Source organism: Bombina bombina, chromosome 5, assembly GCF_027579735.1.
Source record: "Bombina bombina isolate aBomBom1 chromosome 5, aBomBom1.pri, whole genome shotgun sequence".
Taxonomy (NCBI): domain Eukaryota; kingdom Metazoa; phylum Chordata; class Amphibia; order Anura; family Bombinatoridae; genus Bombina; species Bombina bombina.
This window is the reverse complement of record NC_069503.1, coordinates 183,467,956-183,484,784: the sequence shown is the minus strand read 5'-3', so window position 1 is coordinate 183,484,784 and position 16,829 is coordinate 183,467,956.

Sequence of the window (16,829 nt, the reverse complement as noted above, 5' to 3'; positions counted from 1 at the left end):
TGTGTACCCCTATGAGAACCTTATGTAAATTCAGATCCTAGTTTGTAGAAACCTTAGCGAAGTACAATTGTAACATACACCAGTCTATGCATTACATTTTTAGTATAGTCAGGATAATTACAATCACCACTGTTATATATCCTTGGATACCTAGATAAATATTAAGGTAGTACACTATTATAGATTAGTACTGGACCTAATTACATATAGATCATTTTAATGTGACTTAGCACAGTATTGATATAGCCTCCATTATCCCATTAGTACAGTGATGTGCAGTCACTAGAGGCAGGTGAGGCAGTGCTTCACCTCTCATATGGGCAAAAATATATTTTTTTTTATTGGCTTTAAAAAAAAATTGTAAATTTTTCCCCCCAGCATTTTTTTTTCTCACAGCTATATGTTGTGCAATGAAGAGGCACAATCAGGTCTGCCCACCATTACACAACATGCTGCGCCATCTACTGGATGCAAGTGGTTAAGATCATTGCATGGCTCATTAACTGCTTATTTGAGGCAGTCCTATTTGGGCTGAACCAATCCAGTGAGAGGCATTAGTAAGTGGAACATAGGGTTGGGGCTGGATGTTAAATCATATAAAACAAAACAAAAACGCAGAAAAACAACTTTCATATATTTTGTTGCTGTCCTGCTAGCTTTGCTAAAGTGAAAAAGAGAGTTCTGTTCTTCCCCTCTAAGTGCAGTGGAATGTGCCACTGTCACTTCCTGAATCCTTACAGAGCAGGAGAGAGGCACAGAGAGCAGTGTTTCACCCACATCTTATTAAAGTAAGATTTTACTGAAAGATTCTGTTAGTTAAAATGATAATTTAATGAATGTGGTTTAGTGTTTGTTTACTCTTTTTTATAGCAGGGTCGTTTTTGTATTTTGTTTACTCAAACTTTACACCCACTAACTTATCAGCTTGCCTCTGTACTTCACACTAAATTATAGACTAATTTTCTGAACTCTCTGTAGCTCTGCTGTTTTATTACTTTAAAATGCAGTGGTCCCCCCCTTGTGTGTGTGTGTGTGTCACTCTCTCTATCTATCCATCTCTCTCCTTATGTGTTGTTCTCCCCATGGTCTCTTTCTCTCTCTGTCTCTCTTCCTCCCCCTCTGACTCTCATCCCTTATGTAATGAAAGAATCTATAAGCATAATTTGCAGCATTAAAGTAAAATGTATGTTTTAAACATATTTTAATGGGCATGGATTTCTAGATCTCATAATCAGAGCAAGCATTGTGTTATCTGGCAAGAGTTTCTGTTACAATCCTTTTAGACTAAAATCAGATGTTTACTAAGTTGACCAGTTTTCCAAGACACCATTTAAAGGGACATGAAACCCATATGAAACCCATATGCAAATTTAAATAACTTTCCAATTTACATCTAATATCTAATTTTCTTTATTCTTTTGATGTCCTTTGTTGAAAATCATATCTAAATATGCTCAGTAGCTGCTGATTGGTGGCTGCACATAGATACCTCATGTGATTGGCTCACCCATGTGCATTGCTATTTCTTCAACAAAGGATATCTAAAGAATGAAGGCGTATCCTAGCCACTGCCTCACCATCCTCTGACGTCACTGCACGTCACTGCATTAGTATAAAACATAAGATGAAAATAGAGTAGATCTAGTACATCGGTAATTTAGGTGATCTCCCACATTATTGAAATCTGGTATTAGTATATTTAGGAGATGTATAGACTAATAATATAGTTAATACACTCATACCTTTTTGACCTTTGCAATAATTTCCTTTATGCAGATCACATACACATCCTAATAAAAGAACTGGACATTTGGTGAACATTATATATATATATATATATATATATATATATATATATATATATATATATATATATATATATATATATATATATATATATATATATATATATATATATATATATATATAGAAGATGGCCAGTATTTATGTGTAAAACACCCTGGATTATGTATTTGACTTTTTGCTTGCTGCTATGTAAAAAATAGAAGTATTGGCCTCAACATTACAGACGCACCTCACTCTGCAACACTCTGCATTGCATTTATTAGCGAGATTTATGTCATGAGAGGGAATTTTTCCGTAGCATTTATGCCATCTAATAACATAGTTTGAGATAACCCGTTTCTACATTGTGGAATATCAATAGGTATATCGTATAAACATTGCAGATATATATATATCACTCTTTGTATGTTGTGGAATGCATTTATTAGCGAGATTTTTGTCATGAGAGGGAATTTTTCTGTAGCATTTATGCCATCGGTTTTAACATTGCAGATATATATATCACTATTTGTATGCTGTGGTCATGTATATTGTATTGCAATCATTGGTGACTCATTTTTAGATTGTAAGGGATCCTTTCCATTGCGTCCATGCCATGATTCAACACCTATCAAGCCAAATTGAACATTATAGCAATGAACGAACATATACACCATCAGAGGTTTGTTCGTTTTCTGAACTACCATTGGTTGAAAATTGGACCAATCACTGAAAGCAAAAGGCGGCATAGTATCTTTTTTTATGAATGAAATCTATGGTCACTCCCCTGGCTTGTCCAATTGGAGGTCGAATGGCGGCGCAGACGCAATGGGAATCCCAAGACGCCGAATAAGCGTATATATCTCGTGGTTTTAAAACTTTGTAAGACACTTGATAAAACGGTTTGATACCGTGAAACGTCATGATATTTTTCAGCAATATTTGACTTGCCATGGATTTTATATTTATATTTGTTTTTTATCAATTATACACCACTTTTGTGTTTGCCGGTTTACACTGACTTACACAGGTAATTGTGGTCATAACAATATCTTTGCATATACCGCACATGTGTTTGTCAGATTTATTTTACTGACATACAGAGGAGCTGGCGGCCATACCATATTCCTTACTCCCAACCTGGTTGGATACAGTGGAAAGTTGTTCCAGAGGAACCGGAGGAGCTGTACAAATACATCTTGGAACAGTCAGCTGGGTGACTGTAAGAACCCAGACTATGCATATAGCACTTTATTAGTGCTTGGGAATCCTTTAAGTACGGGCATTTGGAGTGGGGAGAGTATTTGATATCTTTGACCCTGCACTATGGTGGCGCCTTCTTTTTTTATTTCACCGTAACACAATTGATAACTGGATGGAAGGCTGGAAAGGATGCAGTTATCTTTTTGAAGAGTGGTCAATCTATGTATTATTTGAGGGTGTCCAGTGTTTTCACATAAGGGTCCACAATGGAAGAAAATATTCCTTGGTGGTCTTATATGAGAGTAGAGTAGGGTTGCCAGCTTACTGAAAAAAATACATTGCACATAAATTAGCATAATTAACTGCATTGCATATACTACATAACTGCATACCCTCAGCACTTCATCTCTGACAGCAATATGCACCTAGTACCAAAGATGTCTGGTCCAATGGCCAATGAAGTGAAGTGAGGGGACGCAGGAACCAATCCTGTTGCCATGGCAGCTGATTGGCCCTTTACATTTAAGGTTTCAAATCTGATTCTCAGATATCCCAAGATTCTCACATGTTCAGTGCTTGCACTAAATTCTAGGGATGGGTGAACGTTTTGCAACATTCAAAAAACAAAACCAATTTTAACACATTTGTTTCTTCATTTCGATTTTCGAATGTTTGTACAACATTCTAACTCTTGTTTAATGTAAGATTATTTCTAATGCTATTTTTAAATGTAATATTTGATTCTAATTTTTCTAATTCAAATATTGCATAATTGGAATCGAATTATGCAATATTCAAATTTAGAACATTTGAATCAATATATTTGTAATAGTATGCCTAATGCTCTCATTAAAGGGATACTAAACTCACATTTTTCTTTCATAATTCAGATGGAGCATGACATTGTAAGAAACTTTCTAATTTACTCCTATTATCATTTTGTCTTTTTTCTGACATTTAGCCACCAATAAGCAAGCATAACCCAGGGTCTCAAACAAAAATGAGCCGGCTCCTATGCATCACATTCCTGCTTTTTAAATAAAGATAACAAAAGAACAAAGAAAAATTGATAATAGGAGTAAATTAGAAAGTTGCTTAAAATTGCATGCTCTATCTGAATCATGAAAGAAAAACTTGGGTTTAGTGTCCCTTTAAATGTAATATTCGAATTATGCAATATTCTAAATAGGAAAATTCAAATTAATATATTTGTATCTATTATGTAACAATTTCCTAAATTCCCTTCCACTTGAACTATTGAACTTCTGAATAGTATTTGTTAAATCAAACGTTACATTCAAAGTTTCAAATGTGAATATTCAATCTAATTATGAACATTCAAAAAAGAAAGTAATATTTGAAAACAAGAAAAAACATTTGATTACCAAATTGTAATGGATTTTTATCAACATTCGACTGTCCAGAGCGAATGTCCACAGTACTATTGGTTCTACCAAGCAAATTGCCCTTTCACCACATTTGCCCCTCCCTACTAAATTCCTCATATCATAGAGAAAAGCCAAGTGTAATAGTTCTGTTTTACCATGGAGACAAGGAAACAACAATCTGTAGCACTAGATACATTGCCATGTAATAAATAATTCAGGTACAAAACTCTTTATCCAAACTACTTGGTACCAGAAAAGGTTTGGATTTCAGAATATTTGTATGTTTGCCTCTTTAAAATGGAACAGCTTGGAGAGGAGAAGGGACCAAGTGTAAATAACAATATCATGTAATTTAGGCAATAGTTAGATGTCATAATACAACTTGCACATGCAGTTTAAAGGAAGTTATATATAAAAAAAATGTATCCTCTTATATGCACAGTACCATCAGAAAGATACTGCAGTACTGTAATCAGATAGTTGTTGCTTTAAATAAATATAAACTAGCATTTGCACTATATAACATAAAAACCAAACCAAATACTCAGGCAAGGAAGAGTGTGACTGACTGGTTGAGGGAAATAGTAATTTTTAATAATTATTTAAAAAAAATAAAAAATATTAGGCATATGCAATCAGATCATTCATGATCATTGTAAAATAGAATTTTAACAGTTCTCACACTCAGCTAGATTACGAGTTTTGCGTTATGAGTGAAAAAGCAGCGTTATGCTTCATAACGCTGCTTTTTCCCTAATGCCGCTATTACAAGGCTTGTAGGTATAGGTGTACCGCACACCTTTTTGGCCGTCACGCAACGTCAGTACCGCACTTTTTAAAAAGTATTTTTTCAACTGTACTCCCATAGTGCCGGTATTACGAGTTTGCCTGGGAGGCCAAAAAGTGATCAGTACACCCTATACTGACAAGATTCGTACCGCCATCAAAAGTCAGTAGTTATGAGTTTTACGTTGCAAAGCTGTAGTATAAAACTCGTAACTAAAGTGTTAAAAAGTAAACCCATAAACTACCTATTAACACCTAAACCGAGACCCTCCCGCTCGCAAGCACTATAATACATTTATTAACCCCTAATCTGCTGCTCCGGACCTCACCGTCACTATTAAAATTTATTAACCCCTATTCTGCCGCTCCCCGACACCATCGCCACTATAATAAACCTATTAACCCCTAAACCGCCGCCCTCCCGCATCACAAACACTATTAAAATATTATTAACCCCTAATCTGCCGTCTGCCCACACTGCCGCTTTAATAAACCTATTAACCACTAAACCGCAAGCTCCCCACAACGAAATATACTAAAATAAATTATTAACCCCTAAACCTTTGACCTCCCACATCACTAACTCTACATAAATATATTAACCCCTAACCCTAACGTAACCCTAAGTCTAACCCTAACGTAACCCTAAGCCTAACACCCACTAACTTGAATATCATTAAAATAAATCTAAAAAAACCTTACAATTATTAACTAAATAATTCCTATTTAAATCTAAATGCAAACTTAACTGTAAAAAAAACCCTAATCTAGCTTCAAAATAACTTATAGTTATATTGTAGCTATCTTAGGTTTTATTTTTATTTCACAGGTAAGTTTGTATTTATTTTTACTAGGTAGACTAATTAGTAAATAGTTATTAACTATTTACTAGCTACCTAGTTAAAATAAATACAAAGTTACCTGTGAAATAAAACCTAAGCTGCCTTACACTAAAACCTAACATTACAATAAAATGAAATAGATTAAATTAATAAAATACAATTTACTAACTTACAAAAAAAAAAAATAAACACTCAGGCCTAGATTTAGAGTTCGGCGGTAAAAGGGCTGTTAACGCTCCGCGGGCTTTTTTCTGGCCGCACCATAAATTTAACTCTGGTATCGAGAGTTAAAACAAATGCTGCGTTAGGCTCCAAAAAAGGAGCGTAGGGCATTTTTACCGCAAATGCAACTCTCGATACCAGAGTTGCTTACGGACGCGGCCAGCCTCAAAAACGTGCTCGTGCACGATTCTCCCATAGGAAACAATGGGACTGTTTGAGCTGAAAAAAAACCTAACACCTGCAAAAAAGCAGCGTTCAGCTCCTAACGCAGCCCCATTGTTTCCTATGGGGAAACACTTCCTACGTCTGCACCTAACACCCTAACATGAACCCCAAGTCTAAACACCCCTAACCTTACACTTATTAACCCCTAATCTTCCGCCCCCGCTATCGCTGACCCCTGCATTACAGTTTTAACCCCTAATCTTCCGCTCCGTAAACCGCCACAACCTACGTATCCTCTAAATATAGGGGTCGGCGGGGTTAGGGGCAGCAGATTAGGGGTACATAAGTATAACGTAGGTGGCGGTCGGCAGATTAGGGGTTAAAATTTTTAATCGAGTGGCGGCGATGTGGGGGGACCTCGGTTTAGGGGTATATAGGTAGTTTATGGGTGTTAGTGTACTTTAGGGTACAGTAGTTAAGAGCTTTATAAACCGGCGTTAGCCAGAAAGCTCTTAACTCCTGCTATTTTCAGGCGGCTGGAATCTTGTCGTTAGAGCTCTAACGCTCACTGCAGAAACGACTCTAAATACCGGCGTTAGAAAGATCCCATTGAAAAGATAGGCTACGCAAATGGCGTAGGGGGATCTGCGGTATGGAAAAGTCGCGGCTGTAAAGTGAGCGTTAGACCCTTTAATCACTGACTCCAAATACCAGCGGGCGCCCAAAACCAGCGTTAGGAGCCTCTAACGCTGGTTTTGACGGCTACCGCCGAACTCTAAATCTAGGCCTAAATTACAAAAATATGTTAGGGTGTTAGGTTCAAACATAACTTTTTATTTCCCCATAGACATCAATGGGGCTACGCTACGGAGCTTTTGTTTTCACGATCGCAGGTGTTAGGCTTTTTTTGCCGGCTCTCCCAATTGATGTCTATGGGGAAATCGTGCACAAGCACGTCAAAGCAGCACTTGATTTGGGTGCGGTATGGAGCTCAACGCCACCATATCGCCCGCACAAGCCTGCTTTTTTAAAACTTGTAATAACAGCGCTATAGGGAAATAACGCTGAAAATGTTGCAGTCGTTAATTTCCCTATAGCGCTCAAAACTCAAAATCTGGCTGACTGTAAATTGTGAAACTGCTAAGTGACGAGATTTTAAAAATAGTCCAAAGTTGCAGAACTCACTGTACAGATTGCAATTTCAAAAACCCACTGTACAGACCTCCATTTCCAAACCTCACTTTCATTGTTACAGAAAGCAATTTCCAGACTTCACTCTCACTGTACAGGACTGGGTTTTTCTTTTCTGTATTTCTATAGCTGTAATAAGATTGTGGTTTTAAACATGACTGAATGACACATACTTAACTCCTGATCACAATAATACAATTTTGGAGAGAAACCACTTAATAAAGATGAAAATGCTGTACTTTACAATCCTGAAAATGCAACTTTAACGTTAATAGCCCAATTGCTAAACACCATTTCTCGATGTTGCAGTTATGATTTCCATTTTGGCTCTACGAAATATCACGTATCTGTCTATTAAATATATAATATACATATGTAAATGTCTGTCCCCCTCACTAATGAGGGCCTATGCAACAGTGCTTAATATACGTTTAATAAATCTAGACCATATATTGATATTTACATCTAAAATGGCATCTGTGACTATATCAGAGAGTACTGCACATGAGCAAGATAATATAATTATTTAAAATCCTCACAGACACCTATCAAACATGTTGAAAAGGCCAATTTTGCGCTTTATCAACACCCATTGCATGTTGCATTCATTGGCATCTATTTATCAAGCCGTCACCCGCGTATTTGTGGCGAGCCTGATTCCCCTTAGTTATCAAACCCTACAGACCGGCAAAGTAGAATTTTGTGACGTAACATACGATCCGCCAGGTAAAGTCCCACATAGATCGATGCTTACGTCATTAGAGATGTTCCGAATGCAAATTCAGCACTATCTGACTACTTTTGCTAGTTAACAAATATCTACCAGGTATGCTTGCCACTATTCCGGCCCAGCGTACCTGGTACCTGGAGGCAACAGATACCATAGGAATCAATGGGAGTCTGAAAGCAGCAAAAGCTTATGTTCGCTGCTGCCCGATATCCCATTGATTCCTATGGTAATGTTTACACCCTAACATGTACCCCGAGTCTAAACACCCCTAATCTGCCACCCCCTACATTATACTTATTAACCCTTAATCTGCCACCCCCTACAACGCCGCCACCTACATTAAAGTTATTAACCCCTAATCTGCCCCCCTACACCGCCGCCACCTACATTATACTTATTAACCCCTAATCTTCCACCCCTATACCGCCGCCACCTACATTATACTTATTAACCCCTAATCTGCCACCCCCTACACCGCCGCCACCTATATTATACTTATTTACCGCTAATCTGCCACCCCCTACACTGCCGCCACCTACATTATACTTATTAACCCCTAATCTGCCACCCCCTACACCGCCACCACTATATTAAATTTATTAACCCCTAAACCTAAGTCTAACCCTAACCCTAACACCCCCTAACTTAAATATAATTTAAATAAATATAAATATTACTATCATTAGCTAAATTATTCCTATTTAAAACTAAATACTTACCTGTAAAATAAACCCTAAAATAGCTACAATATAACTAATAGTTACATTGTAGCAAGTTTAAGATTTATTTTTATTTTACAGGCAAGTTTGTATTTATTTTAACTAGGTAGAATAGTTACTAAATAGTTATTAACTTTTTACTAACTACCTAGTTAAAAAAAATACAAGCCAATCGGAATTAAGGTAGGAAAAATCCTATTGGCTGTTGCAATCAGCCAATAGGATTGAAGTTCAATCCTATTGGCTGATCCAATCAGCCAATAGGATTGAGCTCGCATTCTATTGGCTGATTGGAACAGCCTATAGAATACAAGCTCAATCATATTGTCTGATTGCATCAGCAAATAGGATTTTTCCTACCTTAATTCCGATTGGCTGATAGAATTCTATCAGCCAATCGGAATTGAAGAGACGTCATCTTGGATGAAGTCACTTAAAGGAACCGTCATTGTTCTAGAAGACGTTGTAAGAAGAGGATGCTCCGTGTCAGATGTCTAGAAGATGGAGCCGCTCCTCGCTGGATGGATGAAGATAGAAGATGCTGTCTGGATGAAGACTTCTGCCCGTCTGGAGGACCACTTCTGCCCATCTGGAGGACCACTTCTGCCGGCTTCGTTGAGGACTTCGGCCCGGTTGGGTGAAGACTTCTCCTGATAAGGTGATCTTCAAGGGGTTAGTGTTAGGTTTTTTTAAGGGGGTATTGGGTGGTTTTTAGAGTAGGGTTGGTTGTGTGGGTTTTAATGTTGGGGGGGTTTGTACTTTTTTAATAGGTAAAAGAGCAGATTACTTTGGGTAAATGCCCCGCAAAAGGCCCTTTTAAGGGCTATTTGTAATTTAGTGTAGGGTAGGGCTTTTTTATTTTGGGGGGGCTTTTTATTTTGTTAGGGGGATTAGAGTAGGTGTAATTAGTTCAAAAATCTTGTAATTTGTTTATTATTTTCTGTAATTTAGTGTTTATTTTTTTGTACTTTAGATAATTGTATTTAATTTTATTTAATTGTATTTAATTTAGGGAATTCATTTAATTATAGTGTAGTGTTAGGAGTTAGTGTAACTTAGGTTTGGGTTTTATTTTACAGGTAAATTTGTATTTATTTTAACTAGGTAGTTAGTAAATAGTTAATAACTATTTAGTAACTATTCTACCTAGTTAAAATAAATACAAATTTGCCTGTAAAATAAAAATAAACCCTAAGCTAGCTACAATGTAACTATTAGTTATATTGTAGCTATCTTAGGGTTTATTTTATAGGTAAGTATTTAGTTTTAAATAGGAATAATTTAGTAAATGATAGGAATATTTATTTAGATTTATTTAAATTATATTTAAGTTAGGGGGTGTTAGGGTTAGATTGAGGTTTAGGGGTTAATAAATTTAATATAGTGGCGGTGACGTTGCGGGCGGCAGAATAGGGGTTAATAAATGTAGGTAGGTGGCGGCGATGTAGGGAGGCAGATTAGGGGTTAATAAGTATAATGTAGATGGTGGCGATGTAGCGGGGGGGCAGATTAAGGGTTAATAAGTATAATGTAGGTGGCGGCGGTGTAGGGGGGCAGATTAGGGGTTAATAAGTATACTGTAGGTGGCGGTGGGCTGCGTGAGCAGTGGTTTAGGGGTTAAACACTTTATTTAGTTGCGGCGGGGTTCGTGAGCAGCGGTTTAGGGGGTAAACAGTATAGTATAGTGTGGGTGTTTAGTGACAGTATACCAATAAAGCTGGGAAAAAGCCGAAGAGCAGCGAGATCGATGACTGTTAGTTAACAACAGTCCGCTGCTCATCGCCCCGTACTTGGTGCGTAGCTTTTTGACAGCTTTTTTGGTAACTTTGGAGAACGTATTCAGGTCCGCAGCAGCGATGTTAAGCGATCTTAGGCGAGCGTATTGGTGCCGTCGAATGCAAGTAAGTTGACGGCTTGATAAGTAGATGCCTTTGTGTCCATTGTATTGCCTAAATAAAGTGCAAAACCCTATTTGCGCACTCGTGTTTGTATGTGAGTTAAGTGTTGCTCTCAAAGTGCAAAGTCCCGCTGTAAAATGTAGCACTTTCTGAAATCTAAAGTAAACCATTATCACTTGCTAGTTTGTATAACAAAACTCATGCACATACTATGGAGATTTAAAGTGAAGGTAAACTTTGGTGAATGAAAGCCGTTTTTTAAAAATACTATTAAAAACAGGGGCACTTTCATTCATCAAAGTTTACAAAGTAGCCGTTTTGATTAAAAACTTACCTTTTTTTTCTTTTCACAGCCAGAGCAGCTTCCCCCTCCTGGAAATCCTCTCTTCACAAGTCAGCAATGACTAATCTGGCTTCCTCAAATCACAGCTTTCCCCCCAGGGTAGTCATTGCCTGAGGCCATGCCGTGATTGGAGGAAGCTGGATTAGTCATTGCTGACATGTGAAGAGAGGATTTCCAGGAGGGGGAAGCTGCTCTGGCTGTGAAAATTAAAAAAGTTTTTTAATCAAAACGGCTGCTTTGTAAACTTTGATGAATGAAATTGCCCCTGTTTTTAATAGTATTTTTAAAAAAACGTGCTTTCATTTATCAAAGTTTACCTTCACTTTAAGTTAAATATAAACTTAATACTAATGAAACAAAGAATAATAAAAATAAAGTTTTGCGGCAGAATTAAAGGAATGGGTATGGTATATGAAAAAGGCAGGACTGAGAAAGAGATGGATTCATTTTTCAGATATTCATGTGTCAAACAAATTTTGAAAATGGCCGTGGAGAGAGGCATTTGGCTATTTTTTGTGCCACATATATTAGTGTTAAAGTGCAATACACAAAGATCTGGATTTACACTTTAACACTAATTTATCTGGTGCTGAAAATAACTGAATGCCGCTACCTGTGTCCAAAAATTAGAATTAGTTTGACAATCAAATATCTGAGTAACAAATTGTGTGCATACCTAATGTATTTACTTGTATGTGCGTATGTATATATGTATAGAGTCTTTTTTTTTATCTTTCATTAAAAAATAGTTTAGCAACAAACTTCACAAAGAATTAAAGAACTTTTTGGGCTTCCTCAGATTAGCGGTTGAACAATATCCAGCATCAATGCTTTCCCCCATAGAAGTCTATTTTGTGAAGGATTTAGCTCACCCCCGATCTTCTACATGCCGATGTTAGTGCTCACTAGACTATCGCTCAAGCAATAACAAAATAACTCTACATCGCAAAAGTAGACATTATAGTGATTGCACTCGAGCAATGTTAACGCCCAATAGCACTAATATTTTTGTGCTTTACTTGCCCAAAATTTTCTATTTTCTGCAGTGGGATTAAAAGCATTGACAAAGTTGAAGAAATGGCTGAAGTATAGTACATACATATGCTTGCTCATTAGCATCTTTCTGGCCCTATCCCTATCTTTAGTGGCATGAGTACAAAACTTGGCAGTTGATAAGCACAAAATTATAAAAATTAATTTGTTTAAAAAAATGCATTAATTTAAAAATATTATAATTTTTTTGTATTCCAATGTCCCTTTAAGCACATCACTGAAAAAGATCTTTACCCATAAAAATAGTTTTAAAAAAAATAATACCGCCATTTTGTTGATGTTTGCTGTTTCTGTGCTTGGCTGTGCAGCATTTATTCTTAGAGTTGAAGACAGACCAGATTATTGGGGTTACTGATTGACTCACACAGGCAAAGCTGGCAAATTAAGTAATATACAATATATACATTATATTTTTATATAAAGTTTAAAAGGATATTGCACTATAAAATGTGTTATCATCTCAACATGTTTTATTGTCTGAATAAATATGAGGTAAAAGTTGTTTAAATTAAAATTAACATGAAATATTGGCTGTGCTTTCCTTACTAATGCTCAGTGAGCATAAGAAGGAAGTATCTATAAGCCAATGAGCATTATCAGCCAATTGTAAAGTCCCCCAAAATCCGTGCTAAGTTTAGACTCTGAGCATAGTCTGGTCATGCTAGGAAGATCGATATTGACCCAGTGGGAGCCCGGGGTTGTGCTAAGGAGAAGAGACTGAACACGGTTGATGGCCCATAGGGCGCTATTCTTGTCCCTGGAAAGGGTTTTGCTATTGAGGAGTGTGCTAAACTTAGTGCACATGATTCTTCTAATAATCTTTCTATTAGTGTGATATGCGCTATTTGTTTTATACATTTTGGAAGCGATTGGGGGATGGATTTGGCACCAAGACCAGCAAAGGAGGTGTTTAAAGTACCTTACTGACATAAATTCAGTGCTTGGTAATTATTATGACTATCCTGACATTCCTATGTCTAATCTGTCCTCCTGGTTCTGCCCTTGTCTGTATATTGGGCTACAATTTTGGTTTGCTCCCTGCCTGTACCTTGAACTGTGTGGCCTGAGACCTGTTGCTGACTTTTGGACCTTTACTTCAGAGCCCTGCTTTGATGACCGGTTACTACTTGATACAACTTCTAGATAGCTCCTTCTTGCTCCATACATTCTGATGTTTGCTGCTGTTTTCTCAATGATGGCTTTGGCCTGCTACTATCTAAAAAACATCTTCTTTAGGTTTTGTTTCAGCTACTAATAAAAGGTCATCTATAAATTGCCTTACACCAATCAGGATTAGTAGGAAGTACACAACATACACAGCTTACTTCACATTTTTAAATGAAAAAAATATTCATTATGTTAAGATTCTGCTCTTTTGTGTAGATCACAGATATTTTTTAGAATATTTTCATTTTAATGAAACATTTTATGAAAAATTTATTTTTTATTTCAATGTCACTTACAAAGACTATGATGTTACTGGTAACCCACCCTTCTAGCAAATATTCATAGTGTGTAAACCTTTTACACTGACCCCCAAATCATTTTGTTTTTAATAAACATTAAGCCACAGACACTGACAAAACCACTGTAGCAAATATTGTTTGGGGATGAAACGTAGATTGGCTCTTTTCTCCTCATGTTATAGAGAGACAATGTGCAGAAGTCCTTTAAGCAAGAAGCAATTACAGCAAATAGAACTGTTTAATACGCTTTTGATACACTGCTTAGCTCTAAACATCGAGTGATGCTGCTTTGATATTTTTATATTTGATATTTTTACGAACACTGTAACTTCCCTATGAGATGCCCTTTTTGTATGTGAGCATCACATGACCTGGTTACCCACGGCTGAAGCAAAGGAGAAGTGGTTTGTATGTAAAGACACCAAAAGTTGTTGCCTTGCAGTTCAGATGGGTGTATACTGCCTTTAATCACATGAGAAGCAATCAGTCTAATGTGCAGCGAAAGCTCCGGTATTCCTAGGGCTTGTAACGAGATGCAGCTGTATGTGTGAGTGGAAACCGAAGGTAAAAAGACTCATGGAAATTTCTATTCTTCCCAGTGTGATGTTGTTTGATGTTTGATTCAATATAATCTGAAGCTGATAGCTCAAAGGGATAGCCCACCTAACATTAAACTGTCATGAATCAGATACAGCAGAAATTAAAATCATCTCTTTACTGTCATGCTATTTTCAGTGTATTTCATTCTTCTCTTGAATTTCTTTTTCAGTAAGAAATGTCATCTTATTTGCCAGCCCATTTTATAACACCTGTGTGTGTGTGTGTGTGTGTGTGTGGGGGGAATAAAACTAGATTGCAATAAGGAGGGGTTACATAGTTACAGAGAGAAAAATAGCCCAGCTCTTAAAATATCCATTGATTGCAAATAAATACATATAATACCCTGATTTCATGTTATATTCACAATTATTATAGTTAACAACAGTCTGATGCTCATCGCGCCGTACTTGACGCACATGTTTTTGATGTTTTGTTTTTTTACAAATAAGGGCATTGTATATGCATCCGCAGCGATGCCTGACGATGTCGGGCCAGCGTATTGACGCCGGTGAATGCACTGAGATTGACGCTTTGATAAATATTCCCCATAAAGTAATGTGTGCTAGTTTACAAAATTCTTGAAGGGCTCTTATAACTGGACTTTTTGTTTTTAATATGACTGGTCAAATTTTTAGGTTAAGTTCGGTATGTTTGTACTGCATATTTATCTCTTCTCTTGGCAGTTATGCCTCATATGCTGGAAACAATGGTGTTTTACTTTTAATGCTAATAAATTTACTATTTTAAAGAGTGCTGAATTTCCTCTATGTGTCAAGATATAAGGCTTTTTTCCTGCTTTCTTTCTTTCTTTTTTATACATACATATATAGTAAAAATTAAGACACACAGAAAATACAAAATATTTTTGGAAATTTCATCAATGTTGAATTGACCCTACAACATTCTTACCTAATTGCTTGCTTTACTTATATTGCTTGTTAAATATAACATTTCCGTTGCTATTCTAGTTTCCTGGTTCATTGCCTTAATTCCAATCACCTTCATAGCACAGTTTAAAGCAGAGTCTCTGCTGACAGAAGCACGGCATTGCAGTATACATAAAACTCTGTTAAGTGACTGAAATACTCAGCTGCTCTGTATATCCATAGCTACACCAAGGAAAGTAAACAACCTAATATGATGAATACGACAGCAAATACACAATAAATTTAAATTCTTTCTTAAAATGATACACACACACATTATATATATATATATATATATATATATATATATATATATATATATATATATATATATATATATATATATATATATATATATATATATATATATATACACACACTAGTGTTAAAAATTGTGGGGTCCCTTAGAAATTTCCTTGTTTTTGAAAGAAAAGCAAATTTTTCTGTCCACTAAAATAACATCAAATTGATCAGAAATACAGTGTAGACATTGTTAATGTTGTAAATGACTATTTTAGCTGGAAATGGCTGATTTTTAATGGAATATCTACATAGGCGTACAAAGGTCCATTATCAGCCACCATATCTCCTGTGTTCCAATGGCACGTTGTGTTTGCTAATCCAAGTTTATCAAAAAGGCTAATGGATCATTTGAAAACCATTTTGCAATTATGTTAGCACAGCTGAAAATGTGTACTGATTAAAAAAGCAATACAACTGGCCTATATTAGACAAGTTGAGTATCTGGAGCATCAGCAATTGTGGGTTTAATAACAGGCTCAAGATTGCCAGAAACAAAGAACTTTCTTTTGAAACTCATCAGTCTTTTCTTGTTGTGATAAATGAAGGCTATTCCCTGCAAGAAACTGGCCAAGACACTGAAGATGACAAAATGAAAAGTTGCTGGAAGAATGATTTATGTCATCTGTCAAGCATAGTGGATGCAATTTGATAGTCTCAGGGTGCTTTGGTGGTGGTAAAGTCGGACATTTATACAGGGTAAAAAGGACTCCATTTTGCAACGCCATGAAGGCTATCACTCAATTTTGCAACGCCATGCCATACTCTGTTGAGGCACTTGATTGGAGCCAATTTCCTCCTACAACAGGGCAACGACCCAAAGCACAGCTCCAAACTATGCAAGAACTATTTAGGAAAGAAGCAGTCAGCTGGTATTCTGTCTTTAATGGAGTGGCTAGCACAGTCACCAGATCTCAACTCTATTGAGCTGTTGGGGGAGCAGCTTGACCATATGATACGTAAGAAGTGCCCATCAAGCCAATCCAACTTGTGGGTGGGATGCTTCAGGAAGCATCGGGTGAAAGCTCTTCAGATTACTGCAACAAATTGACAATTAGAATGCCATAGGTCTACAATTGCTGCACATTGAAGATTCTTTGATGAAAGCAAAGTTTGAAGGACACATTTATTATTTCACTTAAAATTAATTTTTTCTAACCTTGTAAATTACTATATTTCCTATTCAAACTCATGTCATGTATGTTTTCATGG